The sequence below is a fragment of the Microcebus murinus genome, chromosome 1, assembly GCF_040939455.1.
Source record: "Microcebus murinus isolate Inina chromosome 1, M.murinus_Inina_mat1.0, whole genome shotgun sequence".
Classification (NCBI taxonomy): Eukaryota; Metazoa; Chordata; class Mammalia; order Primates; family Cheirogaleidae; genus Microcebus; species Microcebus murinus.
Window position 1 is genome coordinate 136,173,647 of NC_134104.1, and position 14,969 is coordinate 136,188,615.

At 35.7% G+C, this 14,969-nt stretch overlaps 1 long non-coding RNA gene across 3 annotated transcripts in view; it reads right to left on the reverse strand.

Moving 5' to 3' along the window:
- LOC105883454 (uncharacterized) overlaps positions 1 to 14,969 on the reverse strand; it is a 49,469-nt gene that overhangs the window by 21,055 nt on the left and 13,445 nt on the right. For 2 of the 3 annotated variants that reach the window (XR_012912783.1, XR_012912698.1), the window contains exons 2-3: positions 8,188 to 8,381; positions 98 to 187 (exon numbers count right to left, since the gene is read on the reverse strand). This is a non-coding gene — a long non-coding RNA (uncharacterized LOC105883454). Of the gene's footprint in view, positions 1 to 97; positions 188 to 8,187; positions 8,382 to 9,490; positions 9,770 to 14,969 lie in introns of all 3 variants that reach the window. The other variant, XR_012912748.1, reaches the window with a different exon arrangement.

Consider the following 14,969-nt stretch of genomic DNA (forward strand, 5'->3'; position numbering starts at 1 on the left):
TCCTCTGACCACCCCTCTAGAGTAATACACATACAGCCCCCTCACTCTCTACCTCAATACTGTTTGACAGTAGCCAACATGTAGTATATTAATTTACCTGTTTACTCTCTCTCCAACTGGAATGTGAGCTCCATGAGATCACAGACCCAGATGTGGTCAGTTGTATAACCTCAAAGCCTAGAACATGCTGAGAACATAAAATTTGTTTAATTAAAATTTGTTGAATGAATAGATGAGTAAAAAAACACATGGAAAAATAAATGAATATACGTTTAACAGACTTTGTTGGGAAGTTCTGGGCTAAAATGAATGAGGAGCTCAAACTACGGCAAAAGACACTTAAAGAGAGTTATGAGCATCTACACTCTTAAAAATGCCCTATGGCCACTCACTTTCCTTTCCCTTTGAGATTCAAAACAACAAACTCTTGCTCTTGTTCTATAGATGAATTCCTCCTCCCTTCTTTAGAAGTTCTGGCACCAAGTCACACCCAGACTCCCTAAGGACTCACCTCTGGCCAGATACTTCTTGATGTAATTTTCCAAAGACAATTCTTTCCTATAGAGGAAATTACTTAGTACCTACTATCTAAAAGTTAAGATTTTCTCCACCTCGTTACATCATTAATTAAAAGCAGTGCAAAATCAAAATTGTGAGTTAATGTTATCCCAAATAGAAACTATTTATCTGATTAAGAGGTATAAATCAAAGACTACCCTAACCTTACCTATATTTACAGCTTACATTTTTTCTGGCAAAAAAACCACAGCTAGATCAGCCTAAGACAGTGAGGATAGTAAATAAGACACCAGGGAGGATTACTATTACCAACCATGGTGCAATGGGACTGGTGGGTGAGAGGTAAAACAACAGTGTTTCTTTGTAATGATAAAGCAGCTCTGTGTCTTGATCATGTTTGCATGAATCAACACATGAGATAAAATTACATAGAACCACATACGCACACACACACACACACACACACACACACACACACACACACAAAGAAATGAGTGCATGTAAAAATTGGCAAAGTCTGAATACTACTCAGTTTTTCATAATATTGCAAGAATGTCAGTTTTCTGGTGTTGATACTATCCTGTAGCTATGTATGATATTGCCATTGGGAGAAGCTGGGTGAAGAGTATCCAGGGCTTTCTGTATTATTTTTGCAACCTACTGTGAGTCTGTAGTTGTTTCAAAAGAAAAAGTATAAACTAACAAAAAAATGCAAAGTATCTGCAAAAAGGAGCTATTGCAGACCTCGATTGTTATTTCAAAGATAAATATATGGACAGTCAAGAAATTTACATTTTTTTTTTGGAAAAAATAGTTTAATTTCATTGGAGATTACAAATGCAATGTCAACAAAATTGATACTGTTTTATGAGTTTCCCCAGGATGTAAAAAAAATATTGATTAACAAATTGCCAAAACCCATGCCATGTTAAGACTTTTAAAAATAAAACAAAACAATTGATGCTGTCTAATACCCCACATATCACAAGCTATATAAACTCTTTTATGTTTTATCTTTTAGAGACAGGGTCTCACTATGTTGCCAGGCTGGTCTCCAACTCCTGGCCTCAAGCAATCCTCCCACCTCAGCCTCCTAAGTAGCTGGGACTACAAGTGTGGGCCAGGATGTCCCACTAATTTTTTTTTCTAATTGTTTTTATAAGGACAGTCTCATTCACTATTTTGCCCAGGTTGGTCTTGGCTCTTGGCCTCAAGCGAGTAGCTGTGATTACAGGTGAAAGCCCCTACACCTGGCTATATAAACCCTTTTAAATCACCAGAACTTTTCTTCAGTGGCAATAAGGGTTTAGTCTCTGCAATGTCACAGCTACGTTGTAATGTGATTTCTCTAAATTCAGATATTGCTCCTGAAGAGTGATAGGGGTATTTCTCACTGGCAAGGACCTAAGACACTCCCAGACTCAGCTTAGTTCTGCATTTGAGTTTGAAATGGTTCTGGCTGTTTAGATATTTTATGAATTCCAGTACACCATGGTTGGTAATAATAATCCCCCCATGTGCTGTATGAACTGGGCATTGTCAGGCACTGCAGCATGAAAATGAGTCCCTTGTGATTGCGAATGAACTGTGTCTTTTCTTCCCCTACAGAGTTCCCTAAACTAAAAAGGCCTTCCTTCACTGAACCTGCATTTAGTATAATCACATTTTAGGGTGCAGAGGAAAAGGTTAGGGATTATGTGTCAAACACTATGCTAAATGTCTTCTACACATCATACCTATGCTATGGCTCAGATAAAAAAAGTACAATTTTTTTCCAATGGAGGATATACAGATTTAATCGGATAGGATGTAGCCAAACCTGACTTCCCTATACAGGCCCAAGGAAATGTTCTCTTTGAGAAAAGTGGCCACAGGTGGTTCCTTCCTGACAGCCTTCTTTTCTTTGTGTTCTATGGACATGATACACAGCTCATTGGACCATGAATTCATGATGTATTAATAACATAGAATACCATCTCTGGTGTTGAGGCTACTACAAATGTGAAGTTTGGTTGACTCTGATGCAGATCAAATAGAGATCCTGAGCTCAAAATAAGAGAGTTCAACTGCCTATGGATAAGGCATAAGAACTCTGACCAATTGTACTAGTATTAGGTGGTGACTAAGTGACTCAATCAGATCCTCCTTGTGAGTGCAAGACACACAAGAAGAAACAGAGAAAAGCTAAGTCCCAAGAATCACATAGTCTTCAGGCAAAAGATCAATGACCACAAACTGCTAAAAGAACATAAGGATAGCTGGATTTCTAGAGATACTCTTGAATCATGAATTGTAATGATTGACACTCCAGGTTTCCAAAGTCTAGTTGTCTCATTATTTCTAGTGTCCCTTACTGTAAGTCCTTTCCTATTATTTTTATAAACAGGAGTTTTTCTGCAATTGGAGAATACATACAGAGAGAAGGTTCTTGAAGTTAAGAAGTATAAATCAAAAGAACAGCCTTCTATATAGAATTTAAGAAAGCCTATCATATTCAAATAATGTAATGTTCAATAGCAATAAATGTCCAAGATTATAAAATTATACATTTGTTTTTATGCAGGGTAAAAGTTTAACTTTTAAGAAAACTAATTTCAAATTTAAAAGTTACAAGAAGAGCTCTCATGGACGCTTTATCTAGATTCACCCAATGTTGACATTTTGCCACACTTGCCTGATCATTCTTGCTTTAATTGTGTATATGCATACTGTTTTTGCTGATCCGTTTGAGAAGAAGCTGTCAATATCATTCCCTGTTACTCCTTGATAATTATTATAAATTTCTTAAACAATAATATTCTCCTCATATAACCACAATGTACCTATATTTATAAAATTTTACATTGATACACTATTATTATTTAATCTATAGTCAATATCCCAGTTTTACCAACTGTTCCAATAATATCTTTATAGAAAGTTTTTCTGGTTCAATATCTAATTCAAAATCACACAATGCATTTAAGTTGTTCTGTCTCTTAGGGCTCCTTTAATCTATAACAGTTCTTCAGCCTTTTCTGTTCTTCCATGACATTGACATTTTTAAGATTACAGGCCTTTTCTTTTGTAGAATACTCTTAATTTTGGCTTATCTGATGTTTTCTCATGATTAAATTAAAGTTACACATTTTTGGCAGGAACATTAGATATGTGATGTTTTATCATTCTTAATGCATCACATAAGGGACAAATGAAGTAAATTTGAAAATCAACACTTTTACAACCATCATGGTAATACTTGACACAAACAAAAATTATCAGAGGATAATAAGTTAGTGCGTAAAATTTTTATGAGAAACAGAATATTAACACAATCTCAAATACCTCTGTATAAATACTTATTCATTATAAAATGAGAAATAATAGCTTTGTAATGGAGAAAGCTGGTGCATAGCACCTTAACAAAGTTATCAGTATCGCTTACTCTTAAAGATAATAATTAAGTACATAGGAGATTCCTTGAATATGTTTCTTGTTTTATTTTCTAGCGTCTACATGGAAATTACATACAGAAATGAAAACTAACAAGAAGGGGTAGTGAGACAAAATACAGCAGCAAAGAAATAGCACCTTCCTTTCACATAAATCCTAAGTAAATGGATCTTATAAGGTGAGATATTTCTACATTGAGTTTCTGGACTAGCTAAAAATAAGCACCTAGAAGCCTTCGCCTCAGAGAGATAAAGGAGTACAAAGATAGCCAAAAGGCCTGTAAGTAATGGCTATCACTGCAAAGCCAAAAGACCATGGCAAGATCTGCAGGTGACATTGCATTTCAATAGAAATAGCATACAACTGTTTAACAAATACTTATTATCTTTTATGTGCTGAAAAATAGGATAGTCTTGAGAAGCCAAAGGGGAGTGAAACATAAACCCTGTCTCCTAGATTTTAACCTTCGGTAGAGAGCGTGTACTGGAACATTGGAGGTGGAAGGAGGGAGGCAATATTATAGGCGTCAAAAGTCAAGTGTCCAAGATGATAAAGAATCCAAAGAGACTTCATAGAGAAGGTAATAGTTGATCTGGTCTATTGAAGAAATTGATCACAGTTCAATGTTAAGTAATTACTCTTCTCATGATACTTCATGAGCAACTATTATGAGCCCTTATCCTAATCAATTTACATGTGTTAACCCATATAATTCTTATAGCAACCTAAGAGGTAGATACTATTATTAATATCTATTTTACAGATGAAAGTGCTAGAAGAGTGAGATGGAGTAAAGGAGTGTTGTGCCTAAAGTTTTAATCGGGAGTCACATTATGGAAAGATACATACCCCATGCTTTATCCTGCAGTCTGTAAGGTACTGTAGATTGTTTAGAACAGAAGTGACATGCCTAGATTTGTTTTCTAGAAGTTTATTCTGGCAGCTCTGTGAGTGGTGGATGAGAGTTGGACAAGGCTGGACATAGAGAAGCAAATAGGAAAGAGAGGAGTCAGTGAGGAGACAATTGCAATAGACGTAGCGAGGTAAGAAGAGGACATGAACTATGGCAGAAGACTAGGGGTGCAGAGGATGGTTTGAGATAAGAATAATGTCAATGGGAATAGTGATTGATAGGATATAAGGACTAGGGCAAGCAATGGAAGAATTTATGATTGCTTCCAGGATCTGGTTTAATTTAATGAATGGTTTCTAGCTTAGTTAATTGATGCCAAGGTTGTTGGTTCAATGCCCATTAGCTTACATTCATCTCTAATCACAGACCACATCACTAATCCAACTTCAATTATAAGAGGCACTAGGTGAGGCTTTGGATGCTTCTGGACAAATCACTGCATCTGATAAGGAGGAACATCCAAAATACATATGAAAATGTGATTGGGTCTGTCACATCAATAGAATGATCTTATATGGAGTGTAGCAAGTGTCAGAAGGTCTTCTGAGCCATACATTCTCCTACCTTTTTCCAGAAAATCCTTTAAAGATTTTTGTATAATGAAAATCCTTGGAAGATGCAGATAGCATTTCCCTCCAGAGCAAAAAGATAGGTTTGCTTTTAGCCTTGGAAACTAGGGTCTTCCTTCAGAGTTAAAGGGTAATGTGCTTATTGGTCATAATAAAAAATACAGGTTCCTAAGCTCAGGGCTGTTCTACTGTAATGCAACCTACTACATCTACCTAGGCCCATTTGTGTTGCCCTTGTGGGACTTGAGAACATAGGCAACTGACACATGCATGCTGTGCCATGCATAATGAAGTTCTCCATCTCTGACCCAGAGAGGCTCATGTTTTCTGCCAGCATCCATGAAATTGTGGCAGGCTAACTTATAAGGTTTTAAGTAAGATAAAGTCACAGACATTTCACAGTTCTTGATGGAAATGTACTCAGGATTCCCAATTGTGGTGTGCTCAATGTGAAACAATGACCAAATTGAGCAGTTTTTGAGTTTAGATAATTATAAATTCTTTTTTTTAGCCTTCTCTAAGACCATATCCCTATATCCAGCCAAGAATCTTGCCTAAGATTTAAATAAACTCACTTTCTTGGTGATTGACTCCAATTTTCATAATTTTTGAGTAGAAGTGATAATGATGAGCAAGTTTGACCTGTAAGAAATCTTCGCAGAAAAACAGGAAATGATGGCAATGCTCAGATGTCTATTTCAGGATTCACTGGTGGAGACTTTCCTTCTTTTCTAAAGGAACAAACCCCCTGGGGGTCTGAGGATGACTTAGAAAGTGCAAAAATATCTTACTTCGAGATTAAATGTACAATAGATGTTAACTGGTATGAATTTTTTCTGTATTTCAGCTAAAATACAGAGATATTAAGCATGAAGACTTGATTTTGAATTTCTTAGCCATATTATAGGTGTAACAGGGTGATGAGAACTGAGACTAGACCTGCAGAATGTTTGAAACTTTAATGAGTTCATTTGGGAAAACTGACATTTAAAGGTTATAGGCCCTTCTGCCTTTGATTAGGTAGGGACTGGACCTTATTTTTAAAGCCAATTGACCTTTTGCTTGGGGAAAACGACCTCCATGAGATTTTTAGTTGTACAAATGTAGAGAAAGATTTCTGAAATACAGAAATTTGAGAAGGGCAGCTCTGAAAGGCTACACTTTTGTGAGAAATGATGTGAAACTTATTTTTATATTAGTAAGGATGCATCTCTCAGATTAGATTTTTTAAAAATTGATAAAATTTATTTTTAGAGCAGATTTAGGTTTACATAAATATTGAGCAGAAAATAGGGTTCTTGTATACCCCCTCAGCCGTCCACACACACAGTTCTCTCTATTATTAATATCTCTCATTAGTGTGGTACATTTGTTACAACTGATGAGCTAATATTGATGAGCTAATATTAACTAAAGTCCACAGTGTACCTTAAGTTCACTCTTACCATTGTACATTCTATGGTTTTGACAAATGTATGATGATATTTTTCCATCAGCACAGTTTCATACAGAGTAGTCTCACTGCCCTAAAATGTCCTCTGTGCTCCACCTATTTATCCTTTCCTCCCTTCTGATCTCTGGCAACAACTGATCTTTTTACTGTCTTTATAGTTTTGCTTTTTCGAGAATGTCATATATATATTTGGTTTATAAAATAGCCTTTTCAGATTGGCTTTATTCACTTAGCATTATCCATTTAAGTTTTCTCCATGTCTTCCTGTGGTTTAATAGCTCATTTCTTTTTATCACTGAATAATATTACATTATCCGGGTGTACCACAGTTCATTTATTCATTCACCTATTGAAGGACAACTTGGTTAATTACAACTTTAGACAATTACAAATAAAGCTGCTATCAACACCCATGTGCAGGGTTTTGGGTTCATTTGGGTAAATACTAAGGACTGTGATTACCGGACCATATAGTATTTTTAGTTTTGTAGGGAGCTGCCATATTTATCTTCCAAAGTGGCTGTATATTTTGTATTCCCAACAAATAGATTATTTTTTAGGTATTGATTTAGATTGCCATATATCTGTATTTTATTGCTTTTCCTTAGGAGGTGAGAATGTGTATGTGTGTGTTTTCAAACAATTATTTCCATAGGATTAGGATCAGAGACTCTAAGACAGCTGAAATATATTGTGGTAGGCAGAATGACGCCCCCCCCCCCAAAAGATATCTGTGCCAGAATCTGTGAATATGCAACGTTATGGTACATGGTAAGGAGAAATTAAGGTTAAAGTTGCTAATCAGATGATAAAATAAAGAGAATGCCTTCAACTATTCAGGTGGGCCCAATATAACTGCAAGGGACCTTTAAATGTGGAAGAGGAAGGCAGAAGAGTCAGAGTTATAGCGATGCAGTGTGAGAAAACTGGTTTTAAGATGGAAGTGAACCACAAACCAAGAAATGCAGGCAACTTACAGAAGCTGGAAAAATCAAAGAAACAGATTGCCCTCTAGAACCTACCAACACCTTGATGTTAGCTCAGGGAACTCCATTTTGGACTTCTGACCTCCAGAACTGTAAGATGATAAATTTGGAGAGTGAGCACTAATTGGGTGTAGAATTTCTTTTAGGGGATAGTGAGATTGTCTTAAAATTGGACAATGGTGATGGTTGTACAACTCTGTGAGTTAAAGACCGCTAAATCATGTATGTTAAAAAGGGCACATTTTATGGTATATGAATTATATCAAATTATATCTCAATAAAAAGCTATTAGTATTAAAAGATGGTATGACCTACCTTTTGAAAAATGTACTAATGATCAGTTACTGAATTCTCATGTGAGTTGGAGATAGGATTTTCCCTGGGAGAAACAGACAGTGGAATTTCCCACTTGTAACCATTTGGGAGGCAGGTCTTGGACTGTGGTGAAAGAAAAACTGTTTTCTTTCTTCTGGCCTTCACGTTGTTGGGAACTTGGAATCTGGGTGTATCTGTCAAGATAGGTTAAGTTACAGCACAGAAAAACAAAATCAAAACTAAAATAACACCTAAATTTGGCGACTTTTAAGTTTATTCCTTGCTCATCCTTGATATCATTTCAGGTCAGCAGAGGCCTTTATTCCAGGTCTTCTTCCCCTGGACCCCAGGTTGATGGTATAACCATCATTCCAAAAATTTCTGGGCTCATGGCAGAGGGAATCAAGCCTTGAGGTCTTGCACCAGAAATTATATGCTGTAGCCTGGATACAACACAAGCTATTTCTACTCACTGGTCACAGCTAGTCACACCCTCCACCCAAACAAAGGAAGTCAGGTAAGTGCAGTACTACTGTTGCCCAGAAGGTTATAAATTGAAAGTATTTGGTGACTATCATCAAATAGTAGTAAACTGTAGTATCAACCTACTACAGTAGGTTGAATAATAGCCCCCAAAGATATCAAGTCCTAGTTCCTGGAACCTGTAAATGTTTATTAAATCATTTAGTAAGTAAATATTATGAGAAACTATTAAGTACCAGGCATCGTTGCAAGTATGGGAACATAACCATAAACAAAACAGAGTAAGTCCCTCCACTCTCACGAAGCTTCCTTCTAACATCAAAAAATTAAAAGGTAGAAGCAAAGATAGCTTTTCTCACCCATATCACTTTTAACCATGAAGAAAAACATATTTCTCAGAAGTCACCAAACTACTCCTTCACAGGTTAGAATTATGTCACATGACTAACCCTACCTGCAAAGGTAGCTGGGAAAGCATATTTCCAAAATTGTCAGCTTTTATCATGACAGGAGGGTTTTGCTATAAGAAAAAAGAGGTAGAGGAAATAGCTGCTGCATAGACAACCAACGGTGTTTCCTGCAAACAGTGCCAATTGTATATAGTTGTTTAATATCTGGTTTTCAATAAAGCATTAAGGTTGAAAATTATTGCTCCATGGCTAAAATTTAATATTTATTTCTGATTATTTTTGTTCCCTATGCCATTTCTAAAAGCCTTGATCACACAGCAGCTCTGACATTATAACAAACATGCTTTGGAAATTTACCGAGAAATGCTGGCTTGCTCCCAGGACTAAGTGATGGCATTTAATTTGCTCACCTGGAAAAGAACTACAACTCTAGAAAAGGCCATTTCTCTTTGTATTACTTATTGGTCATCCAGCAACCTTTAGGCCAAAGCTGTGAATATATATATTTTGTCAGCCTTCTCTATGTGTTCTTCAGGAATGAGCCTAAGTCTTAAACTTCTTTTGTCCAGGGTAACTGCAAGACCAGCTCCAGACCCTTCACTCCACTTCTCCGTGGGCAAAAAAACAGCAGTTCCATCACCGTTGTCCAAATGGCAAATGAGAAGTGATGTCTGAGTACAAGGTACTATCTGGAAAAGAAAAGAAAGAGGCAGCTCTTCTGACAGAGCTGTTCACACTTTTCCTGCACAGCTGGGAGACATTAGCTGAATTTCCCCAGACTAGTCTGCTTTCTGGCACGGTAAGTTAAAAACCCCGAGAGCCTCCAAGGTAAGCTGGATTTCTATCATACACATTTAGCAGCTAAATCACCAAAAGTCACTTTCAAAAATTCACGCAAAGCTGCATCTTTACCCAAGGTCAAGAGTTCAATAGAAGTTAGCAAAAAAGGAAATTGTGGGCAGATGGCAAGAAAAGATTAAGAAAATATTGATAGGTCATCTCTGTTCAAAAGCTGCTTTCATTTTGAGGGAATTTGTGCTCAGGAAAGTAGATAAAAGGTAGTTTTTCAATAAATAACATGGAATATATATATTAGAAGAGCAAAATATATTTCTATGTATGTCAATACATAAATAATATTTCTGAGTATTTCGATTTCCACTCCTGCACCACAGTAAGTGGATGTGAAGAGGGTTAGATAGGCCAGAGAGCTATGAAATTTGCAGTAAGCATTTGAAATTTTTTAAGCAAATACCCCACATTTTAGGATGCTTTCTTCACCACACATATATTCAGTAGTCTGATCTGCTTCTCTCAAAGGCTGACAATTGGTTTTACAAAAAAGTTATATATAAAACCTGTTTTTAAAAATATGTTGTAGTAAAATATCCAGTTTCACTATGGCTTTTGTCAAAGCTATCTTGAATAAGATGCCCGAAACATTTCCTGTGGAGATATCTTACATCTTGTGTTATTTGGAGAGAGAAAATGTAGAAAAATTAAAACAGCACCTAAGAATAGAAGAGGCTAGATTCTGGTCTCATCTTATGACTAATTAACAGTAAGATTTTGAGCATGTCATTTAACTATGGGCCTCAAAGTCTTCTCCCCTTTCTCTTAATGAGAATTTAGTTATAAAAAATTTATTTTTCCCAGTACTTAATGACTTACTATCAGCTTTTGATTCCATGGAAAGGGATTATCTCTGGACATTTCATTTATATTCCTCCTTATTACAGAAGGAATTTTGGGTTGCTCTATGAGCCAACTTATATGACTTTGGTGTAGATCTCAGATTTTAAATGTTTATCTAAATCAATATGGCAATACCAGAATAGATTTTGAAAGTGTCAATTCTAATTTTAAATGGCTTAAAACAGAATTGTGTCTAGACATCTTTGTTTATAACTTATACCTAAATAATTTAATCCTGCTTACTTAAAAGATCTATATATTCCCTCCTATAGATATGCCCCAATATATATAAAAATTTAAAGACAAGTATTCAACCCTATGTTGATGAGATAATCTTACTATTATAAGAATGACCTCAAAAAATAATGGAACCTACTGGCAAGCTGCCAATTTAAATAAAAAGAAAAAGGAATTCCATCCCAAAGAGACCATACATTTTGCATTTAGATCTGTGGTTTCTCTGTTTTCTAGAACTTGGGGATCCCCAGGGTAGGTCTAGAGAGATGCAGAAAAGGCAAGTGGATATGGCTCCAGCCCACCAGACCCCAAAGAGGAGTATTTTTGTTGGTGGTGTTTTTATTTATTGGACTTCTACATAAATTTACTTCAAAGAAAGGAACTTCTTGATAAAAAAAAAAGTCTGATCAAGGTGGAAAAAGGTAAACCAGGAGCCATTGGAGTAAATCTTGCACATGGATTTTTTTCCCTTAACATCATTAAATGTTTAAAATGTGTTGCCAATATTTTAAAACAAGCCATTTTACATAAAAATATGGATTTCTTGGTCCCTGACAATTGAGGAGAACTGAAAACACTAAGATCATATTCCCACAAATGACAATCAACTGAAGCTAGGTACTGGCTGTCCCCCAGTTACATACTTTCTAACTCACCATGTCCCTAGTACTGTCTAGTTTTATCTGTCTAGATGTATTCACATATTTACTTCACTTTTCTTACACCTGGGGGAATTTTGAGGGATTGCCCTGGATCTACATATATCTCAAGACCATTGCCTTCTGGTATGTCGACTGGAAGGTCTTCCTCCTCAAAATTAAACTTTTTGACTTATCCAGAAAGTCTTAAGTGACAGAATTCAGTAGCTTCAACCAAGGGCTTTTTTCAGCATTTGGACAGATCCAAGGAATTCACCCTGCCTTATCTATTGGGTAGCTTTTTGTAAGGATGAGCTGCTTCTCTCTGAGAATAATTTCAGATCAAACCTGGAGGGCAAAATTTTTCTCATCATATAGCTAAGGTGGGTTGATTACAAATCTTCCTTTATTTATTTTTTGAGTTGCCTTTTATATTATTATATTTATTTCTTTATTTTTATATATATTTTTTATTTCAAAGTATTATGGAGGTACAAATGTTTTTGGTTCATGAATCACTTTTGTAATGCTCAAGTCAAGATTAAAAGTGTGCCCATCACCTAGATAATGTTTATTGTACCTGTTAGGTATGTTTTTGCCCATTCCCTCCTTCCCCCATCCCCTGCTTGATTTCCTTTGAGATTTACTTCCCTCTATGCCCAAGTGTATTCGTCAGTTACTTACAATTAACAGGGAGTATATGTGGTGTTTGTTTTTCCATTCTTTAGATACTTCAACTTAGGGTAATGGTCTCCAGTTCCATCCAAATTATTGCAAAAGGCATTAAGTCATCCTTCTTCGTGGCTGAGTAGTATTCCATGGTATATATATGCCACATTTTCCTAATCCATTCATGAATTGATGGACACTAGGGTTTATTTCACATCTTTGCAATTGCAAGTTGTGCTACAATAAATATTTGAGTGCATGTGTCTTTTGCACAAAATGACTTCTTTTCCTGTGGGTAAATACCCAGTAGCGGGATTGCTGAATCAAATGGTTGGTCAACTTTTAATTTTTTGAGGAATTTCCATAATGTTTTTCATAGAGGTTGTACTAATTTGCAATCTCACCAACAATGTATAAGAGTTCCTTTCTATCTGCATCCACACCGGCATCTATGGTTTTTGAACTTTTTAATAAAAGCCATTCTGATTGGTATAAGGTAATATCTCATTGTGGTTTTGATTTGCATTTCTCTGATAATTAGTGACATTGAGTATTTCTTCATATGTTTAATGGCCAATTGTATATCTTCTTTGAAGAAAGCTGCTGTTCATGTCTTTTGCCCACTTTTTAATGGGGTTGTTTGGTTTTTCTTGCTGATTTGTTTGAGGTTTTTGCAGATTCTGGTTATTAGTATTTTATCAGATGTATAGCTTGAGAATATTTTCTCCCAATCTATAGGCTGTCTATTTGCTCTGCTGATTATGTACTTAGCTGTGCAGAAGCTTTTTAATTTAATCAAGTCCCATGTTTTTATTTTTGTTGTTGCTGTCATAGCCATCGGGGTCTTCTTCATAAATATTTTTCGTAAGCCAATATCTAGAAGAGTTTTTCCAAAATTTTCTTTCAGAATTCTTATGATTTCACACCTTACATTTAAGTCTTTTATCCATCTAGAATTAATTTTTTCTGAGTGGTGAGAGATATGGATCCTGTTTCATTATTCTGCATGTGGCTATCCAATTTTCCAAGCACCATTTTTTGAATAGGGATTCTTTTCCCCAGTGTTTATTGTTGTCTGCTTTGTCAAAGATCAGTTGGCTCTATGTGGATGGTTTTATATGTGGATTCTCTGTTCTGTTCCATTGTTCTGTGTCTCCATTTTGGTGCAATTACCATGCTCTTTGGGTTACTATAGCCTTGTAATATATTTTGAAGTCTGGTAATGTGACACCTCTTGACTTGTTTCCTTTGCTTAAGATTGCTTTGGCTATTTGAGCTCTTTTCTGGTTCCACACAAAGTGGAGAATTATTTTTACTAGATCTGCAAAAATGACAATGGTATTTTGATGGGGATTGCATTGAATCTGTCAATTACTTTGGGTAGTATGGACATTTTAACAATGTTGATTCTGTTGATCCATGAGCATGATAGATTTTTTCACTGGTTTGTATCATGTGTGATTTCTTTCCTCAGTGTTTCATACTTCTCTTTGTAGAGATCTTTCACCTCTTTGGTTAAGTATATTCTTAGGTATTTTATATTCTTTGTAACAATTTTGAATGGTATTGTGTCTTTTATTTGACTCTCTGCTTGACTGTTATTGGTGTAGCAGAATGCTACTGATTTGTGTACATTGATTTTGTAACCTGAGATTTTGCTAAACTTTTGCTAAACTTATTTATCACTTCCAGGAGTCTTTTAGTGGAATCTTTGTAGTTTACTAGATATAAGATATATTATCAGCAAAAAGTGATAGTTTGACCTCGTCTTTCCTGATTTGTATACCCTTAATGTCCTTCTCTTACCTGATTGCTCTGGCTAGAGCTTCCAGCACTGTGTTGAATAGAAGTGGCGATGGTGGACATCCTTGTCTTGTTCCAGTTGTAAGTGGAAATGCTTTCAACTTTTCCCCTTTCAGTATGATGCTGGCTGTGAGTTTGTCATGTATGGCTTTTATAATTTTTAGATATGTTCCTTCTATGCCTAATTTGTTGAGGGTTTTTATCACAAAAGGGTGCTGAATTTTGTTGAATCATTTCTGCATCTATTGAGATGATAATATGATCTTCATTTTGATTCTGTTTAAGTGGTGATTCACATTTATGGATTTATGTATGTTGAATCAGGTTTACATTCCTGGGATGAAGCCCACTTGGTCATGGTGGATTTTTTTTTGATATGCTGTTGAATTTGGTATGCTACTATTTTATCAAGGATTTTTGCATCTATATTCATAAGGGGTATTAATATTTGGCTGTGGTTTTCTTTTTTTGTTGTTGTTTCCTTTTCTGACTTTGATATCAAGTTGATACTGTCTTGATAAAATGAGTAGGGGAGGATTCCCTCCTTCTCAATATTATGAAAAAAATTCTGCAGAATAGGAATTCTTTTGTGTAGGTCTGGGAAAATTTAGCAGTGACTCCATCTGGTCCAGGAATTATTTGTTGGAAGATTTTTTATTGCTGCTTCAATCTCATTGCTTATTATTGGTCTCTTCAGGAGTTCTATTTCTTCCTGATTGAAACTTGGAATGTTTTTTATTTCCAGAAATTTGCTCATTTCCTCGACATTTTTGATCATATGTCTGCAGAGGTTTGAATTTGTTGGTACATGTTTTGTGGCCTAAGATATGATCAGTCTTGGAGTGTG